This window comes from Pomacea canaliculata, linkage group LG6 (genome assembly GCF_003073045.1).
Source record: "Pomacea canaliculata isolate SZHN2017 linkage group LG6, ASM307304v1, whole genome shotgun sequence".
In the NCBI taxonomy this organism is placed as follows: Eukaryota; Metazoa; Mollusca; class Gastropoda; order Architaenioglossa; family Ampullariidae; genus Pomacea; species Pomacea canaliculata.
Genome location: NC_037595.1, coordinates 16,594,542 through 16,610,614, shown reverse-complemented (window position 1 = coordinate 16,610,614; position 16,073 = coordinate 16,594,542). Strand labels below are relative to the sequence as shown.

At 37.2% G+C, this 16,073-nt stretch overlaps 1 long non-coding RNA gene across 1 annotated transcript; it reads left to right on the top strand.

Annotated features, from left to right (window-relative positions):
- Positions 1 to 1,107: 1,107 nt before the first annotated feature.
- Positions 1,108 to 12,155, top strand: LOC112566379. The gene is made up of 2 exons (XR_003099574.1): positions 1,108 to 1,221; positions 1,956 to 12,155. It is a non-coding gene; the product is annotated as an uncharacterized LOC112566379 (long non-coding RNA).
- The last annotated feature ends 3,918 nt before the right edge of the window (positions 12,156 to 16,073 follow it).

The window sequence follows — 16,073 nt, the reverse complement described above, 5'->3', positions numbered from 1 at the left end:
GTGGTTGAAGCATTAAAAAAAATTCCTATGCTCTTGATAGAATGGGTGTGAAGCATAACTTTGTGCTAATACTTTTGATAATAGGCAATGCCAAGCATCAAATCTATGGTGCATGATGCAGGTGGGAATATCAAAACTTGAGAAAGGGAAAATTAAATACTACATTAATTAAACTACAGTATTAATACACAAAAGGAAATGAAAAAAACAACCTACAAAAATGTTTTTAAAAGATGCTGTATGTTCAGATCTCTTGACCCTTGTGGTCAAAGGAGAGACATTAGATGGCTGATAGGCCTCTCCTGTCTGGTTGGCACAACTTGGTTGGGTTAGCTAGGTCTGTGTACATTTGATGAGTTTGGACGTTTGGACCAGATTTCTGCTTCCTTGGTCTGACTGCAGCAATATGTGGCCTAGCTCCCTACAGACTGTCTAGCATGTTTTCTGTGGAGCTCAACATTGGTGCACTTTGTATATTGCCACAAAAATTAAAAAACTAATGTTGCAAATGTTCTAAAATCTTGGACATGCATAGGAAAAGCTTTGAGATAAGGAAAACATGGTAATAGCATACAGATCACTGACCATATGTGTACTGTGGCGGGACAAACAAATCTGCGTATTTGAATTACACCACGAACTAATATACACGTCCTTGATTACACAGCATGAAACAATGCATGATGTCCTGTAAGTAAAAGGCTCCTTCAGGATTTGATCGACAAAACATCGTTTCTAGACACATAAATGTTGTGTAATACGTTTTGCCAACGGAAACATGGGAGGGCTCGTGTTGCTTAAAAAAAAAAAACAACTCAGGATGCACTTGGAACTAGTACGTCTCCAAAGGTATGTGAAACAGTTGTTGGTCCTAATTTAGGCGGCGCCTTATTTCACACCAATTCAATGTTCCGTGACTTTGGGGGACGGGGTAGTTACAGTATTCACAATTAAAAGCGTCAGTTTATATGTTTACTACTTTCACTACTGTGTCATATTCGTACGTTTTCTGGTGGTTGTTCTCTCGTCACTGTCCTCTTGACGTTTCGGACAGGACGGTCGTCGGCTTTAAATGGTTTATCTGCAAACTGTTGATTTCTACTTGGCGCGGAAGTGCTGTACGTATGTCGGAAGCAAATGTAAACATCGAAAGGTGTCGACTTTATTGATCGCTTTTTACCTGCTAAAACTGTGAAGTATCGAAGTTTTTGGTTGCCTGGGGTGCGTAATATTATAATTTTCCATTCTTATTCAGTTTCATACTTTTGGCAGATATACTTAAATTAGAAACAGGTGTAAGCTGTCAATAGTGTTAATGCACGATCCTGTGCAAGCAGTGGCAATATGTAGCTTCACGCGTGGCGTCTTTGTAGCTGGCGATGTTGCTGTTTGTGGAAAAACTTTTTTGTGTGGGGCCCTATTACTTTATAAATGTGTGCTTCCATAGTTTATCCTAGAGATGCATCGATAATGTTTGCAAACAAAGAGAAGATAATTCTCTAATTTTTATTTGTGAATGGAATATGTTTTTGCATATGACAATAACAACCAGCTGATGGCGTTTTATGAAAAAAAAGTCTGTCATATCGTAAAAGGAGAACATGTAAGGAGTGTTTGCTTTCTGGCTTTTTTTACGTTTTAGGAGCAATATTAGTGAATCACAGAAGTAAATATGATTCTGTTTTGTGATCACCATTTACATTTCAGCATTTAATCATTAAAAATGATTAAAGCGATGTGGTTAGAACATTTTCTCTTTATGGTCATCCTTCATATGTCCTGTTTTTTTCCTTGGCTCTGTTGTTGGACACTTTTGATGTTGTACATGTATTATGTTTGATACAAATAGATACATAGAGATACAAATGGATAGTAGATGTTTATGCAACATTCTTTCTTTACTTATATATCTCCTTGTAGATAATTTAAAACTTTGTGTGCAAATGATGTTTCAGAGAGTTAAGCACTTTCAAAAGAACCTCAACCAAAAAAAAAACCAAAAAAAACCGAGAATGTCTGCACCACCAGACCACTCCACAGAACGACAACCATTGCATGATGACCCTGATCCACAAGATCCTGATCTGTCATTGATACAATCTGGTCGAGCACCTGGAGAATCAGGTCGCAATGGATATTACACAGATCCAATAATTTCCAGCAGTCTTGAAAATCCATACTGCGACACTACTGAGTCTGATACAGGTCTTCGTCATGTGACAATGTCAGAGGTCATCCCACGTCCATGGCTAACATATCGTCAAATTGAAATTGCAGCCTACATCAGTGTTGTTTTTTTCATAATCACAGGAATATTTGCTGTGAAGTTTGTCCGTCGGGCACGTCTCCATCAATCAAAAGGATTGATGGGGATGGCACAGAGAGACCTACGCCTTACAGTGCGGCTGATCTACGCCAGTGCTGTCTTGGGGATTATTCTTTACTTCATCATCATTCCAGTTGCTGCTTCATAAATCTAGACATGCAAAATGCAATGGCTGTATTAGCAAATTAAAGTGTGTTTTCTGTCTGCAGGTGCTGGTCAGTTTGACAAGGACACATGTTACTTGGAGGTGTTTTTATGATTCTGTTCTGAAGTACTTGTGGTTATTACATTGATTATTTGCTCATCTCGTTATGTTCATCAAGGGGAAGGTTTGTAAAATATTTATCTCCTTTTCAGTTGTCTCAATTGGCTGTTGTTATGTTGCCCTTTGTTATCCCTTGATTATGCTCTTGTAAATTTGTTTCCATTCTCTCTAATTTTGGATTGCCTGTTTGTATGTTTTCATGAGTAATCTGCTCATCATTCATCTCAGTGTTTATCCACTTACAATTTGGCAGTTTTTCAAAAGCATGAAGTATACTGTGTGTGTGTTGGATCTTAATATCATTTTGCTTTTAAAAATTCAGAGGTGCTAGTTGTATTCATTAGTGGAGGAAAGTGTAGACCTAATCATGCAAATGTGTTGATTGACAACTGTTCTTTGTTCATAAATACAGAAGTAGATGGGGCAGAAGACTTTGTCAGAAGAACTGTGCTCATTGTTACAGTACCAGTTGTATGTGATACTAACCTTCACAATTCATAAGTTGTGGTTTTAATAACTTTAGGAGATGTATACTTTTTCAATTTATAATTTCTTTGTTATAGCTTGCTTTGGCTTCATTGGTTGCCACCAGTTGTATGTTTAGTCAGTAGTTACAGGACAGGACCATCTGTCATCTTTCAATTGTCTGATTAATCTTAAATTTGACTTTATGCCATTGTTTATTGCATGTACACGCACACACATGCCTGCTTATATAAAATTAAATTTTCCCTTGTAAAATTCCACATTCCATGAAAATCAGGTATTTGTCAAGATTTAGTTTTCTTTCTATAAACTGTTTTGAGGATTTAAACTTTTTGTATGTATTTAGTTTTCAAGCATTCTGACACACATAGAGCATTTTTAAAAAGGTGATAATCTAAATGGAGCTTGTTACAGCTGTTTTACCTTTTTAATGCTCATCAAGTTCTCATTTTGAAGTTAAATAGTTTAAAAGTAAACAGCTGTCTTCCCAGTCACTTTCATAATCCTAGTTTGAGAGATCTGCTTATGTTTTTACATTTTTCACGACGTTTGTAAAATGTTATATGTGCCTTTTTATCATCAGACTTCTAGTATCACAAATTTGACAAAGTTCTGGAAAATCATAGAAGAGGGCTTGGACAGGGGAATGTTGCAGATTTTTACCATCTTAACTCTCATTATCTTGTAAAACCTGCTTATCTAGCTGCAGAATATATATCCCCTCAGCCATATTTTTGCCCTGAAAAGCTATCATTTTCTCTTTTTGCTTTAGTTTCTTTCAAATGCATTAGCACTAGTGAAGCTCATCTTCTTTAGGTCACTAGCTGCAAGTGACAGCAAGAGGTTCGGAGTGACCACCATGTAGATAGAATGTTGGTTAGAAGACAGTGGATAGTTACAGATGTACATCCTTGATGGCACAAGAGTCAGGTTGGTAAACATGTCAATGATATCATCTCATTTGCATTTTGACATTGCCTTTGAACATTGTGAAGTTCTTATGCTAGCAGGATAGTTATCTGTCAGTAAATGGTAAATGGCAGCTTGTTGTTAGTGGTTTTGTCAAAGGTGTGGAAAGAAATCACTTACTGCATAAAGACAAATTTTCAAAGACTTCATATGTGCATAATTTATAAATTTTTAGTGTTGCTTAAGCAAACTGTTAAGGCAAGGGTGGGGAACCATTTTTTCTCAAATGGCCCTTTTTTGATATTTATAACATCATTCGCAGGCCATACAAAGTTACGCTGGTCAACAAATTTTTACAAAAGTTGTGTTAATGAAAATTATTCATTTCTCATCAATTTTTATGTGCTCAACACAAATATGATGATCAAAATGCAAACGTGGCTCTAGTTTTCTTGTTATCTGTAATAATTATTGTGTACATCATGAAATGTATGCTAATAGTAATTGACCACAGGTTAACACCTGTAAAAAATCAAGTCATAGACTATGTCTTAAATTTCTTTGCCTGTCTCCTGTACAGCTGTTCTGTTCAGGATCATCTCTGGGGAGTGTCCAGCAGTAGTCAGCCAGCATGGTAGTGGACAATTTTCCCTGGTGTCTTTTTTCCATTGTTGCTATATCTTGATGAAAACATTGACCATGTTCATCACTAACCATACCACAGTTGTCAGGAAAGAAATCCAGATGGGAATGAAGTTTCTGATACTCATCAGCATGTCTTCTACCAGTTCCTTGTAGTTTTCTGCCATAACATTCCTGAGAAAGCTTATAGATACTAGGCAAAAAGCATTCCATATGAAGTAAGTATGACATCTTCTGGTAGAAGATTCTATTGTTGGAGTCTTGAACCTAGCAATTCTGGCTTGTTCTTGGATGTCCAAATCACAAACCAGGTCATTTAGTTCTTCCTGTGGTATTCTATGTTGGGGTTGATGATCCACCACAGGGAAAATCTGGATCACTGCATGCCGACTGACCAGGAGAACAACAGGTCGGCTTACCCTCGTCCTCATCAGCTGATTTGTGAATATTCTCCTGGAGATTCTGGAATAGGAAGTCTCTCACCATGTGGAACTGGTCTCAATGCAGAAAGAATGTTGGGGTAGACTATTTTCCACTTCTTTAGCTTTGTTATCCTGCCGGAAAGAGGAGGAACCAAGCAGAAACAGTCATTTGTGTGGTTGCTTTGCTCTGTCCACACCATGGGGACTGCAGACAGCATTGATGGCCTTTTACCCTTCAACCACTGTGAAAGTGTGTGTTGCACATGTAGCACAGCATATATGTGGGGCCCAAGGCTTGTCTTGGTCACCAATCTTGCATCCAAAGCAAAGATGATATGCCTTCTTCACCTGAGAAGTGATACTTTTCTTCTGGTTGGCAAATGTCACTTCCCCACAAATTCAGCAAAAATTGTCCACAGTATTAACGCACTTTCGAGGCAATAGTGTTAGGTATTGTAACTTAAGGATAAAATAATAAGAGTTTCATGTAACAGTAGCTTAAACTGTATCCTACGTCTTGTTGTGACAGTCCTGCTGGGTACATTTACACGTTGAAACATAGGAAATGAACTATATCAAATATCTTCAAAACAAGAGCCAATAAAAAATTTTCATGGTCATATTCGTGTTCAGCTCATGAAGATACTACAGATTAGGACCTTTTTAAGTCAGTAAGAATTTTGATGTTGACCAGTCTTATCTACTTAAAAAAATTAGCATGTTCAGTTTGGTCAAGCTGTAATTTCACGGCAGTGTGTTAACACTTTTGCAGTGTATTCAATACTACTGTCCTGTGAGTCACCACAGTCTACCTTTTTGTAATTAAGTGTGCAAAAAATGTGCTCTGCTTCTGTGAAAAGCCGAGCAAAACAACTGTTTAGAGTCTGTAGAATATGGTTATAATTAGAAAGTTCCTAAAGGAGACAGAACCTTTTTTCTTAATGCACAATTTTCTGCTTGTCATTGTGTTGAATATTTGTAAGTCTGAACTGTTCACTAAGGTACACAGCAATGTCAACTTTTTTTTTAATTGCATGGGCTGGCATGGTTGATGCCAGTTACACATATTAACAGCTGATATCAAACTGAAAGTGGTCTCTCCTGGCCTAGGGTGAAGGTCACATGCATGCATAATTCTCCCAAATAGTCTCTATAGGTCGTGGGCAGCTGACAAGAAACATACGTGTCCCATCATGTACTGAAATTGTATATGTTCTGTCTGTCCCTTAATGAAATTCCTTGTTCCTCAAAAATGTAAGTTATTAATATGATTTGGTTTATAAATTTACGTTGGTATAAAAAAAGCATAGATTTACTGAAATTTGCAGGCTGGACATTCCCCACCCCTGTGCTATGGGTTTGTTTCATAGGCTGTTACTATCATAAAAAAAGACATGGCATGATGAAACTAGAGGAATATAGGACACATTTTGTAAAGCTTTGTATTATATAATTATTGAGTATGGAAATGCCTTAACTGCAGACTTAAGGCATTTACACAGAGAGAGAGAAGGCTGTATTTTAGGATTGTTTTTAAAAGAGCTTTTATGATACTTGATAACTACATATTCCTACTGATTCAATGTACTTTAGTTATATGTCAAAGTAAAAATAGTTTATCTTTTAAGTGTAGACTGTTCCTAGTCATTTAATATTGTTTTCTCACATGATGTATATATGCATGAAGTTTTTGATACTTGTAAATATCCTATTCTTTTGTGTCTGTTTACTAGTGTGTTAATTTGAAGTTGTACTTGATTAATGATAGGCCAGTGATATACGAATTGTAAGAACCTGCTGATAGTAGCTGTATTTATATATTGTCACATTTTATCTGCATAAAGAATTGTTATGTAATTGAACTCCATTCAGGCAGAGGAGAGCAGTGTGTTTGATTAGAATGAGAAGTAATGAGTTTAGGAATAACCTTTTGTGACTTTTCCTCTTGATTAGTTTGAGGGTCATGTAACAAATTCTGTATAGGACATCATATTTACAAAATCATTATTACATACAGGTTATACATTATTCCTTTTCCTGTCCAAGACATATGCGCTATTAGACCAATTGGAATGTGTGTATACATAGTTTCAGGTGACTGATGTTTATATTTGATGTGTGTGAACATGGTTTGGTTGAAGGAACTGACATCTTTCAAAACTCTCAGGTGACCAAAAAAAAGGTGGTTTTTTTTTTTAGGGTACAAGTCATTTTTACAGCAACATTTTAAAAGTAATTTGCAGCTTATATGTAATATTGTTGCATTTAAGTGTGGGATCAGGAAATGGTCTGTTTTAAAAGTAATTTGCAGCTTGCATGTAATATTATTGTGTTTAAGAGTGTGATCTGAAAAAGGTTTGTTTTTATGTACCTTTAGTGCAGCTTAAGACATAAATAGAGATCTCTGTCATGAAGTTTAAGGCTGATGCTTAATCTGATCCATTTGAAAAATCTCTGCGTTTTTGTTTCCTGTGGTGACTAACATAAGGCAAAGCTGTCATAATACAGTAAACTGTTTTGTACTTTTTTTAACCCATGTGTCATAGTTTCTATTTTGGTATCATGTTGCAATGGATGTGGAGTATTCTGCCTTCTGAGTTTTGGGTGAAAGTTGTTACAAGTTGGTCCAAGAGATTCTGTGAACTGGAAGGAAGGTAATCAGTGCTGTTTAGTTTTTGTTTCCTCCAGACAGCCAGTGTTTTTGTTCTTTACATTGTGAACTTGTGGGCATTCGCATAGAATATCATGAGGGTTTTTTGCTTTCTTTGCTTGTACATACACAAGTGCCAGTGTTGTTGATAATATGTATTTGCTTTTTATTTTTAAAATAGAGATACAGTCTGCAGAGGTCAGTATATTGGTAATTGTTTGCTTTGTCTCACTGTTGTGTTGCCTGAAGGTGTTGGGGAAGGTCAGGGTCATACCCTAACCTATGTTAGTAAAGAGTGAGATGGTCGAGACCACACTTTTTTTGGGACCAGCTTTAGGTGAGGGTGGTGCATCTCCCCCTCTCACTGCCCTTCCCCAAACCCCAACCCCACCTCCCGGTTTAGTCAGGTACCCATTCCTGACAGCTGGGTCAAATGGGGAAGGTTACTGTGTGTATGGGTATTAAACTAGCACAACTTCAGGTTTGGACCAAAGTGCTCTAACATCTGCACTACCCCTTTCCCATACAGCAAGTAGGTGGTATTCTATTCAGCTGTGCTTTCTATCTCCCTTTTTGTCCAAATTCTGATGTGCTTGTGACTTGTATGTACCGTATCCCTCGTGTACCATCATTTTCACAGGAGTTACCCAATAGCCTACACTAGTATGCAAGGCTCTGTTCATGACATTGTCTTGTCATGGTGGTCTTTAAGCTCTTAGCTTGCTGGAGTGATTTGTACTTTGCCATAGACATTGCAGTAACCTTGGCACTCTATGAGCCTGTGTCAGGTCCATTTAGGTGTGATTCAGATAGTGTGTTAATATGTGTTAATTATTTTTGCGATGGTAAATTATCTTAAGTAAATGCATTGGTATTCTTTTTTGTTTTAAAATAGCATTGTTCATGTTGTTGATCGGGCAAATTATTGATATAATAATTCAGTAGGTACCCAGGTTGACATCTGGGTTTCATTAGTTATATTTCTGTTGTAAAACAGTAGTTGACACACAAATCATATCTTGATGACATGTGCTTACTGCTGACATCTGTAGCCTTTGCATGTACAGGCATTTAAAAACATGATGTGTTTTATTTGGCAGAGAACAGAGTGTCATTTTCTGAATATTATGTTCATCTTTTGATATTTGGTTGTGCAGAACATTTTCTTTCTTTCATTGAAGTTCTTGATGCCAAAGCTGTCTTTCATGTTCAAGCTACATTCCTGTACAGGTGGTCAAAATCGTTGATCAAAAGTATACTTGCCAATAATTCTGCATTTTCTTAGTAGTTTTAGCAGATTCATTATATCTTATCTGTTACTTGTAATACCCATGCAGTCAACTTGGCAGAGTGAAACTTTTGTGTGCCTGTACAAATATACATATAATCTTAATTTTAAATAAATATGTTTAGTGTTCTTAGCATTTTAAATGTCCTTGCACAGACTGGAATTGTTTCAAAGGCTGTTGCTAAATATGTTAGTGTAGCCACATGAACATAATCAAGTGTGGTGTCCAGAGTTTATCAGCCAGTTGTATGTCTTTGCAACAATCTGGACAAAACCAACAAAACTCTAATCTTGAACATGCTGCTTGAAGCAAAATCAGGATTGTTCTCAAAAGATTTACATATAATATGCTGCTTGACACAAAATGACTGGGGATTTTTCTTTGCACCAAGGCAAACTTTAACTCGCTGCTTCAAGCAAGTGTCAGTTTGCACACAAGGTCCACAGTGTTAGGATTGTGGTCACATGACAGCAGCTGACAAGGGGCTGACACTTGTGCACAGCATAGTGATGTGTGTCTAACCTGTGCCTGTGTGTGTGCATGCACGCACAAACAGACAATTATGCATATTGATGATTTGCATAACCGTGTGGATGAGGATCAGGCAAACAGAAGTAGAAGAGATTAGGGGAGGAAAGGAAGAGAGAGAAAATCATTGAAGTTTTGTTACAAACTAATGACAGCTTTGTGTTCTATTTAACTGCCCTGTACTTTTGCATTTGATTTCATGTTTGACTTGGGTAGGTCCTTAAGCCACCATCTGCATCTTTATGGTCCTTGTGCTGGTATAGCAAGGGTTAATAGGAAATAGAGCTTAATAGTTATAGAGCTTAATGCTTAGTAAACAAGAGTTGCTCAGCCAGCCTCTGCTGGTGCATATTTAGTGGGAGGTGCATATTTAGAGGGAGGGAGGGTGTGACTATGGGCTACACTACTGTGGTATGGGGACCATGAAGAATTGACTGCTGAAAGTTATATATTTGCTCAGTAACAACTGCTGACAGTTTTCTCAGTTACAACTGCTGAAAATAGGAGGAGACTTTATCTTGTCTCTGATAGGGCAGAGCATAGTTTCAAGGCAGCTATGTTATTACTAACCTCATTTCATTACCTTATTACCAGCATCACCTTATTACCTTATGTTATTACCATAGGTGAGACTGGAGTCCTAGCAGAATAAAAAAGTAATCAAAGGTACAAAATATATGAATGTGGGCATGTCTGACTTCTGATGTTACCAGGACCTTCTTATCAGTTAAAGGTGGAAGAAGTACAAATTCTTTTTTACAATATGCACAGACCTATGCACTCATTGATGACAGGAATGGAGGGCTTCTTGCAGTCAAACTGATGAAGAATCTAGTTAACAATATTGATGCTTAAAACTGGTTATCGTTATCAGATAACGTTTACTTTCTTTCAAAACCAGGAAGCCACTTCAGCAGGTTTGGCAAAATGGTTACCATGGCAACATTATTTCGTTTGTGATGTTTTTCATTTGTGCATTGTATGCATTTGTGTTTGATTTTCTGGACCACATATACACTGAAAAGGATGAGTTTTTTGGGGGATTACATATACAATGGTAAGAAAAGTTTCATATCTTAATGCAGATATTTTTTGTCTTCTATGCATTTCCATATTTGCTCATCTTAATATTGTGGGATGTTTTCCATATTTGTCTTATCTTAATATTATAGGATGTTTCTGTGATGAATCAGGTTTTGCTGGTGTCTGTACTGGTGCACTCAAGTACATCTAATTGTTTTTTTTACTACTTTTGACTTGATGCATTCTCTCTCTCTGTGTGTAAAGCCAAGTCAGCTGAAATGTTGCATGAGCCTAATCAGTCCTGTTGATTGTGGGTATCCCACAGTAAGTTCTCTTTCTGTTTAGATGCTGTTATCTGTTGACATCCACCACTACCCTTACATACCTTTACTGAAACAACTTTCCCAGAGTCAGAGGTTGCACTAAACACACAACTGTGGCTGCACTGAACATATGCCGCAGGTAGATCTGTTGAAGTAGTGGGTATCAGACACAAAGAAAGTTGACTGGGAAGACTAGATGTGATAATATTACACATCATGTTTTAGTATTATGTACATGATATGCAAAACAGATTTCTGGTAAAAGCTGTACTGGAGAAAGCCAGTCCTTATACGAAAAAAATTTGTATTGTTGTTTGGTGCTAGTGCACATAAAACAGATGGGCTGACAGGTGTTAAAACGGAATTGAAATACTATCTAAATATATCTGCAGGTCCTTCTAAGAACAGATGTGTTGAGGTTGTGTACAAATTGTAGTTAGTGTAGAAAGTTAAATGATTTTTTATAGTTATATATTTTATTATTACTAAGAGGGGCATATAGAATAGACACTCCCTTGAAGCAGATTATTCAAGCTTGCTAAGGCCAATGACAGGAACTCCCTCTGTTTATCCACCAGTGATGGGCATCTGATTTATTGTGACAGATAAAAAAGGCAGTGAGGGTGAAAGATGACATAAAAAGAAAGTAGGAGGAGGGTGTTGACATCCTTCTATCAATTGAAGACCTAAATAAGGTGCTTACTTTGCAAGCCTGTTAACATGGTGATGGTAATTTTCTTGAAATACAGTGAACTAACTTTATCTGAGACTGTTCACATTCTGTCTGGTGTATAGTTATTATACTCAGGATATGTAGTTTGTCTTCCTGCAATACATACAATCATTAATTGTTGCTTGCACTTACTTCTTCCTTCCATGTTGGTTATCTGCTGATTAAACATAATTTTATACTGCTAAGAAAGTGAAATGACTAAATAAAATTCATAACACTGAAATAATTTTTCTGGAAATAGTGTATATGGAAATAATGGTTTAGGATGTACAGCAGTAGAATAAAGTTTGCCAAATCTGTTTTTGTACTTTTTATGAGGGCTATGTGCTGGGTTGCCTATGCATTTTGTATGCCAAGTAAATGCAAAATCAATCTTTTTGTCAATTTTTTTAGGCATGGTATTATTATTAGTATGGTATATAGCTTATACATGTAAATGATCTGCCATTTAACTAAGCATACGAGTTTTCAGTATTGGGATCATGATGTATTTATGTACAGAGTGGATTTTCTGTATTCAGTAACATTCCACTTCTAAATAAAAACATCTAGAAGCTAATACCTGATTTAGCTTGGTTTTTATGTCTCAGAGTGTGTGCAGCTATTGAACCTGTCCAGGAGAACACTAATGACAATGCATGTTAACAGAAGACTGACAAATATTTTCTGGAGAACACTAGTGGTAAAGTTTACAAAATAAATTATCCTGCGTTAAACACATTTGATGTGGACACGGACAAAGTCTCACGCAGGTGAACCTTGGAAAGTTGTAGTCATGATGCTATTGACCGTTAAAATGTTCCTGCGTTTTCTCATCAACATAAGAACGCTGGCCCCCGGGGGGAAACTGGACACTGAGTGACCGTTATGATGTAACTCTTACCACCCACGCTGACACATTCCTGCGAGGGAAATGTGACGTACAATATCCACAGTAACTAAAAATCTGGTCACACGGTCACGAGCCCCCACCCCTGTTATTGCACGAACAAAAGACTGAACGACTTGGAATTCAACAACAAGGATATTTATTAAACGTGCAAATTAAGTTTGCCAAATCTGTTGTGTACTTTTTATGAGGGCTATGTGCTGGGTTGCCTATACATTTTGTATACCAAGTAAATGCAAAAATCACTCTTTTTGTCTTTTTTTTTTAGGCATGGTATTATTGCAAGTATGGTATATATATGGTACATGTAAATGGTACATGTAAATGATCTGCCATTTAACTAAGCATACCAGTTTTCAGTAACATTCCACTTCTAAAGACATCAAGAAGCTGATGTCTGATTTAATACGACAATATCGCCTATTTAACAGCGGTCCTTGTACCATCCGTACTTCTAATATTACAGTGCTTTAATTCCCGTGAAAACCGCAATCCACTCTCACATACGCACGCACATCAACTTAGTGACAGTTGTTACTGCTGCTCTTTTTGTGCAATTTTTTTTCTCGGGTTCTGCACGTTCAAAGTCCACGTACAGAGATTATAAAACCTAGAAAGCACGGTTGCCACACTCGTAGGACATCAGGAGCCTCTACTTGCAACAATCAAGCGACGGAAGCTGGTCTTTGGAGGATGGTCGACGCCGTGGTGGCCAGAGGAACGTTAAAATCTGTTCTGGTTTTGTGTACAGGACCTGCTGACTATCGCCCAAAACATGGCGGGTCCTGTCAGCTCCACCAACGACAGGTACCTGTCAAGGGACAAATGACTGACCGATTGGTACATACTTCCCCTTTTATTAAGTGGTCTTTGGCTTGTGGACTCGCCGACAGCTAGCAAGACTACATCTTCATTGTGAAAAATATGTCTCGCTTTAAGTTACCACACAGAAAAACTAATCTTCAATGGGGTTGATTGCATGAGGTGAACAGGTCCTGAGGATATGTTCATCAAATTCTTCACATCTGGCTGTGTGTGTTTGCACCGCCGCCGGCAAAAAGAAGAAATACCCAAGTTTGAACTTAACAGCACGAATACATAGTGACTGGTCTGTTTACAGGCTTCGGTGCTTTATTTTCTCGGTATTGAAAAATATTATGTGAACCAATGGGTATGAGTTGTTGCCAGATTGCTGAGTATATTGTAGGAAATGGGGAATATTTACATTAGTCAGAAGTGCTATGCTGATGTCACGAAACAATAAAAATAATTGAAAAAAAAACATCCTGAGAAGGGAAGAGCTGCACTGAGATCAACAGAAAGACTAGAATCTTGCTCAGTAATAACACGTAGAGCGCATTCCACGGGTGGAGATAAACTCAATGCACGAAAGACTACAAACCGTCAGCCATACAAGAAACAAAATCACAAGCAACAGCAAGGTGTAACTTTGTCTTTTGCTTACGGCAGACAATACGAGCGACAGTTTTTTTCTGAGCCAATTGAAGCTTGTCTAGTGGTTATGGGGATGTTACAGAGAGTAACACTGTGCATGGATCATAAACTACAGCATCTCTAGTCAAAGACACTAGTTAAAGGAGAGGATGAAAGACACTGACCCAAAGCTGCTTCAGGTACACCCCAGGACGGGACAGCACAACGGGTGGTTAGATACTGAAACTACAGATACAAAGCACGAGTATTGTACATAGCTGTCTGAACACTTATCATAGCAGTCATCACACACAACTGCCTGAAGACATTTCACTACAACTATCGTGAACAGCTGCCTAAACATACCTCACAATCATGTACAGCTGCCTGAGCATATCTCATATGATGCACAGCTGCCTGAAGACTTCTCACTACAATCATAGTACGTAAGGGCGGTGCCCATCTCCTCTACTTGACCTACTCTTTCAACAGCTTGGTCAAATAAGGCTTTAACTTCCAGGATGTAAATACATGTAGATTAATATAGCCACACTAATGAAACCGATTTGCTGCTTGTGTAGTTTGAGACTAGTCAGACAACTGCACAGATCACGTGACAGGTAATCAGGGATGGGCAAGCTACTTTTAATTTGTAGCCGGCTAGGCTACAGCTACTTTTTTTCAAAATGTAGCCGGCTACACTACAGCTACAATTTTCCAAAAAGTAGCCAGCTACTTTGGGCTACTTTTAAAATGTAGCCCGCTTCTTTTGGCTACTTTTAAAAGCGTGATGTTATAACAAGTTAGCTGTAGCCAGCTGGCTGTAGCAACATACACAAACATCAAACATACACACAAAACACTATTACTTGCTTTACAAAGTTTTTATTATAATAATGAAACGGAGAACTGCGATATACCGACAATTTTATTTAGTGAATCCATAAATGCTTTCATTCATTCCTTGCACCCTTCCTCCCCCGGCCTTTTTCACACAATAAGTACACGTATTTTACGATTATATTAAACATTTCTGGATCTTTTTCCTCATCCTGTTTTAGTGACAAAAGAAATTATATAGTTTTCCGATAAACATTTGTTTTCTATAACTATTTGTTCCCTATTACTTAGAAATGAAAACTAAACAGATGCTTAAGTATCAGGTACCTGGTGGAATTTTCAATAAGTTAGGTTATTGGTGATGAAAAATGTCAACCTCTTATCAATACTGTGACAATGAACAACAGACCATTGAAATAAATGAGTCTGCATGGAATTTAAGTAAAACACTGCTTAATCTAATTTAGGCAAGCAGATATAAGGCATTTTTTTTTCTAACACTGACACTGAAAACAAAGAAAGGAACACAAACTAATTGTTTCCAAAAGCTGATAGGGTGAAAAGTATAGTCCTGGCATACTAGAATAGACTTTAATTATATAGTAGGATGTCAAATGTAGCATATAAACACTGAAATATATTTTTCAAAAATGATCTGATACAAGATATATTTATTTTAAATCTTTAAGCTTGAATTTCTCTGTTTGTCGTTTTTGACATCCAGTCCTAAACTATAAGAACATATTTCTCAAGATTGGCTTGTGCTACAGCAGTAAAATTTTGCAATTTTTTTTTTAGAAATGCATAAGCTACAAAGTGATGCATTTGAGAATATGGTATAAACATTACTTTTGATAAAATTAACATTTTTCTAAATATTTTCAAAATATTTAATTGCCACATTCACACTGAGTCGGGGTACCATGTCTGATTTTTTATATCTCCACCACTGTCAGCCCTGCTATTTATTCTCCCTCCCTCGAACATTCTAGCACAGACATTCTATTTCGTCGCAAAAAGACATTTTGAACATCGCTAATTGTTGAACATCATTTCCTCCCTCGCACAAAGACAAGACATTTTTACTTTGAACATGCTACATTGTTGAACATCATTTCCGCCCTCGCACAAAGACATTCTATCTTTTACATTGCTGCCGTGCTGAACATTCTGGAATATAGATGCAAATCTACAACCCAAAGACATTATACTTTGTACACTACTAGAGTGCTACAGTCGTGAAAGTAGCCAACATGTAGCCAAGCTACAGCTACTTTCTAAAATGTAGCTACGGCTACAAGCTACTTTTTTTTA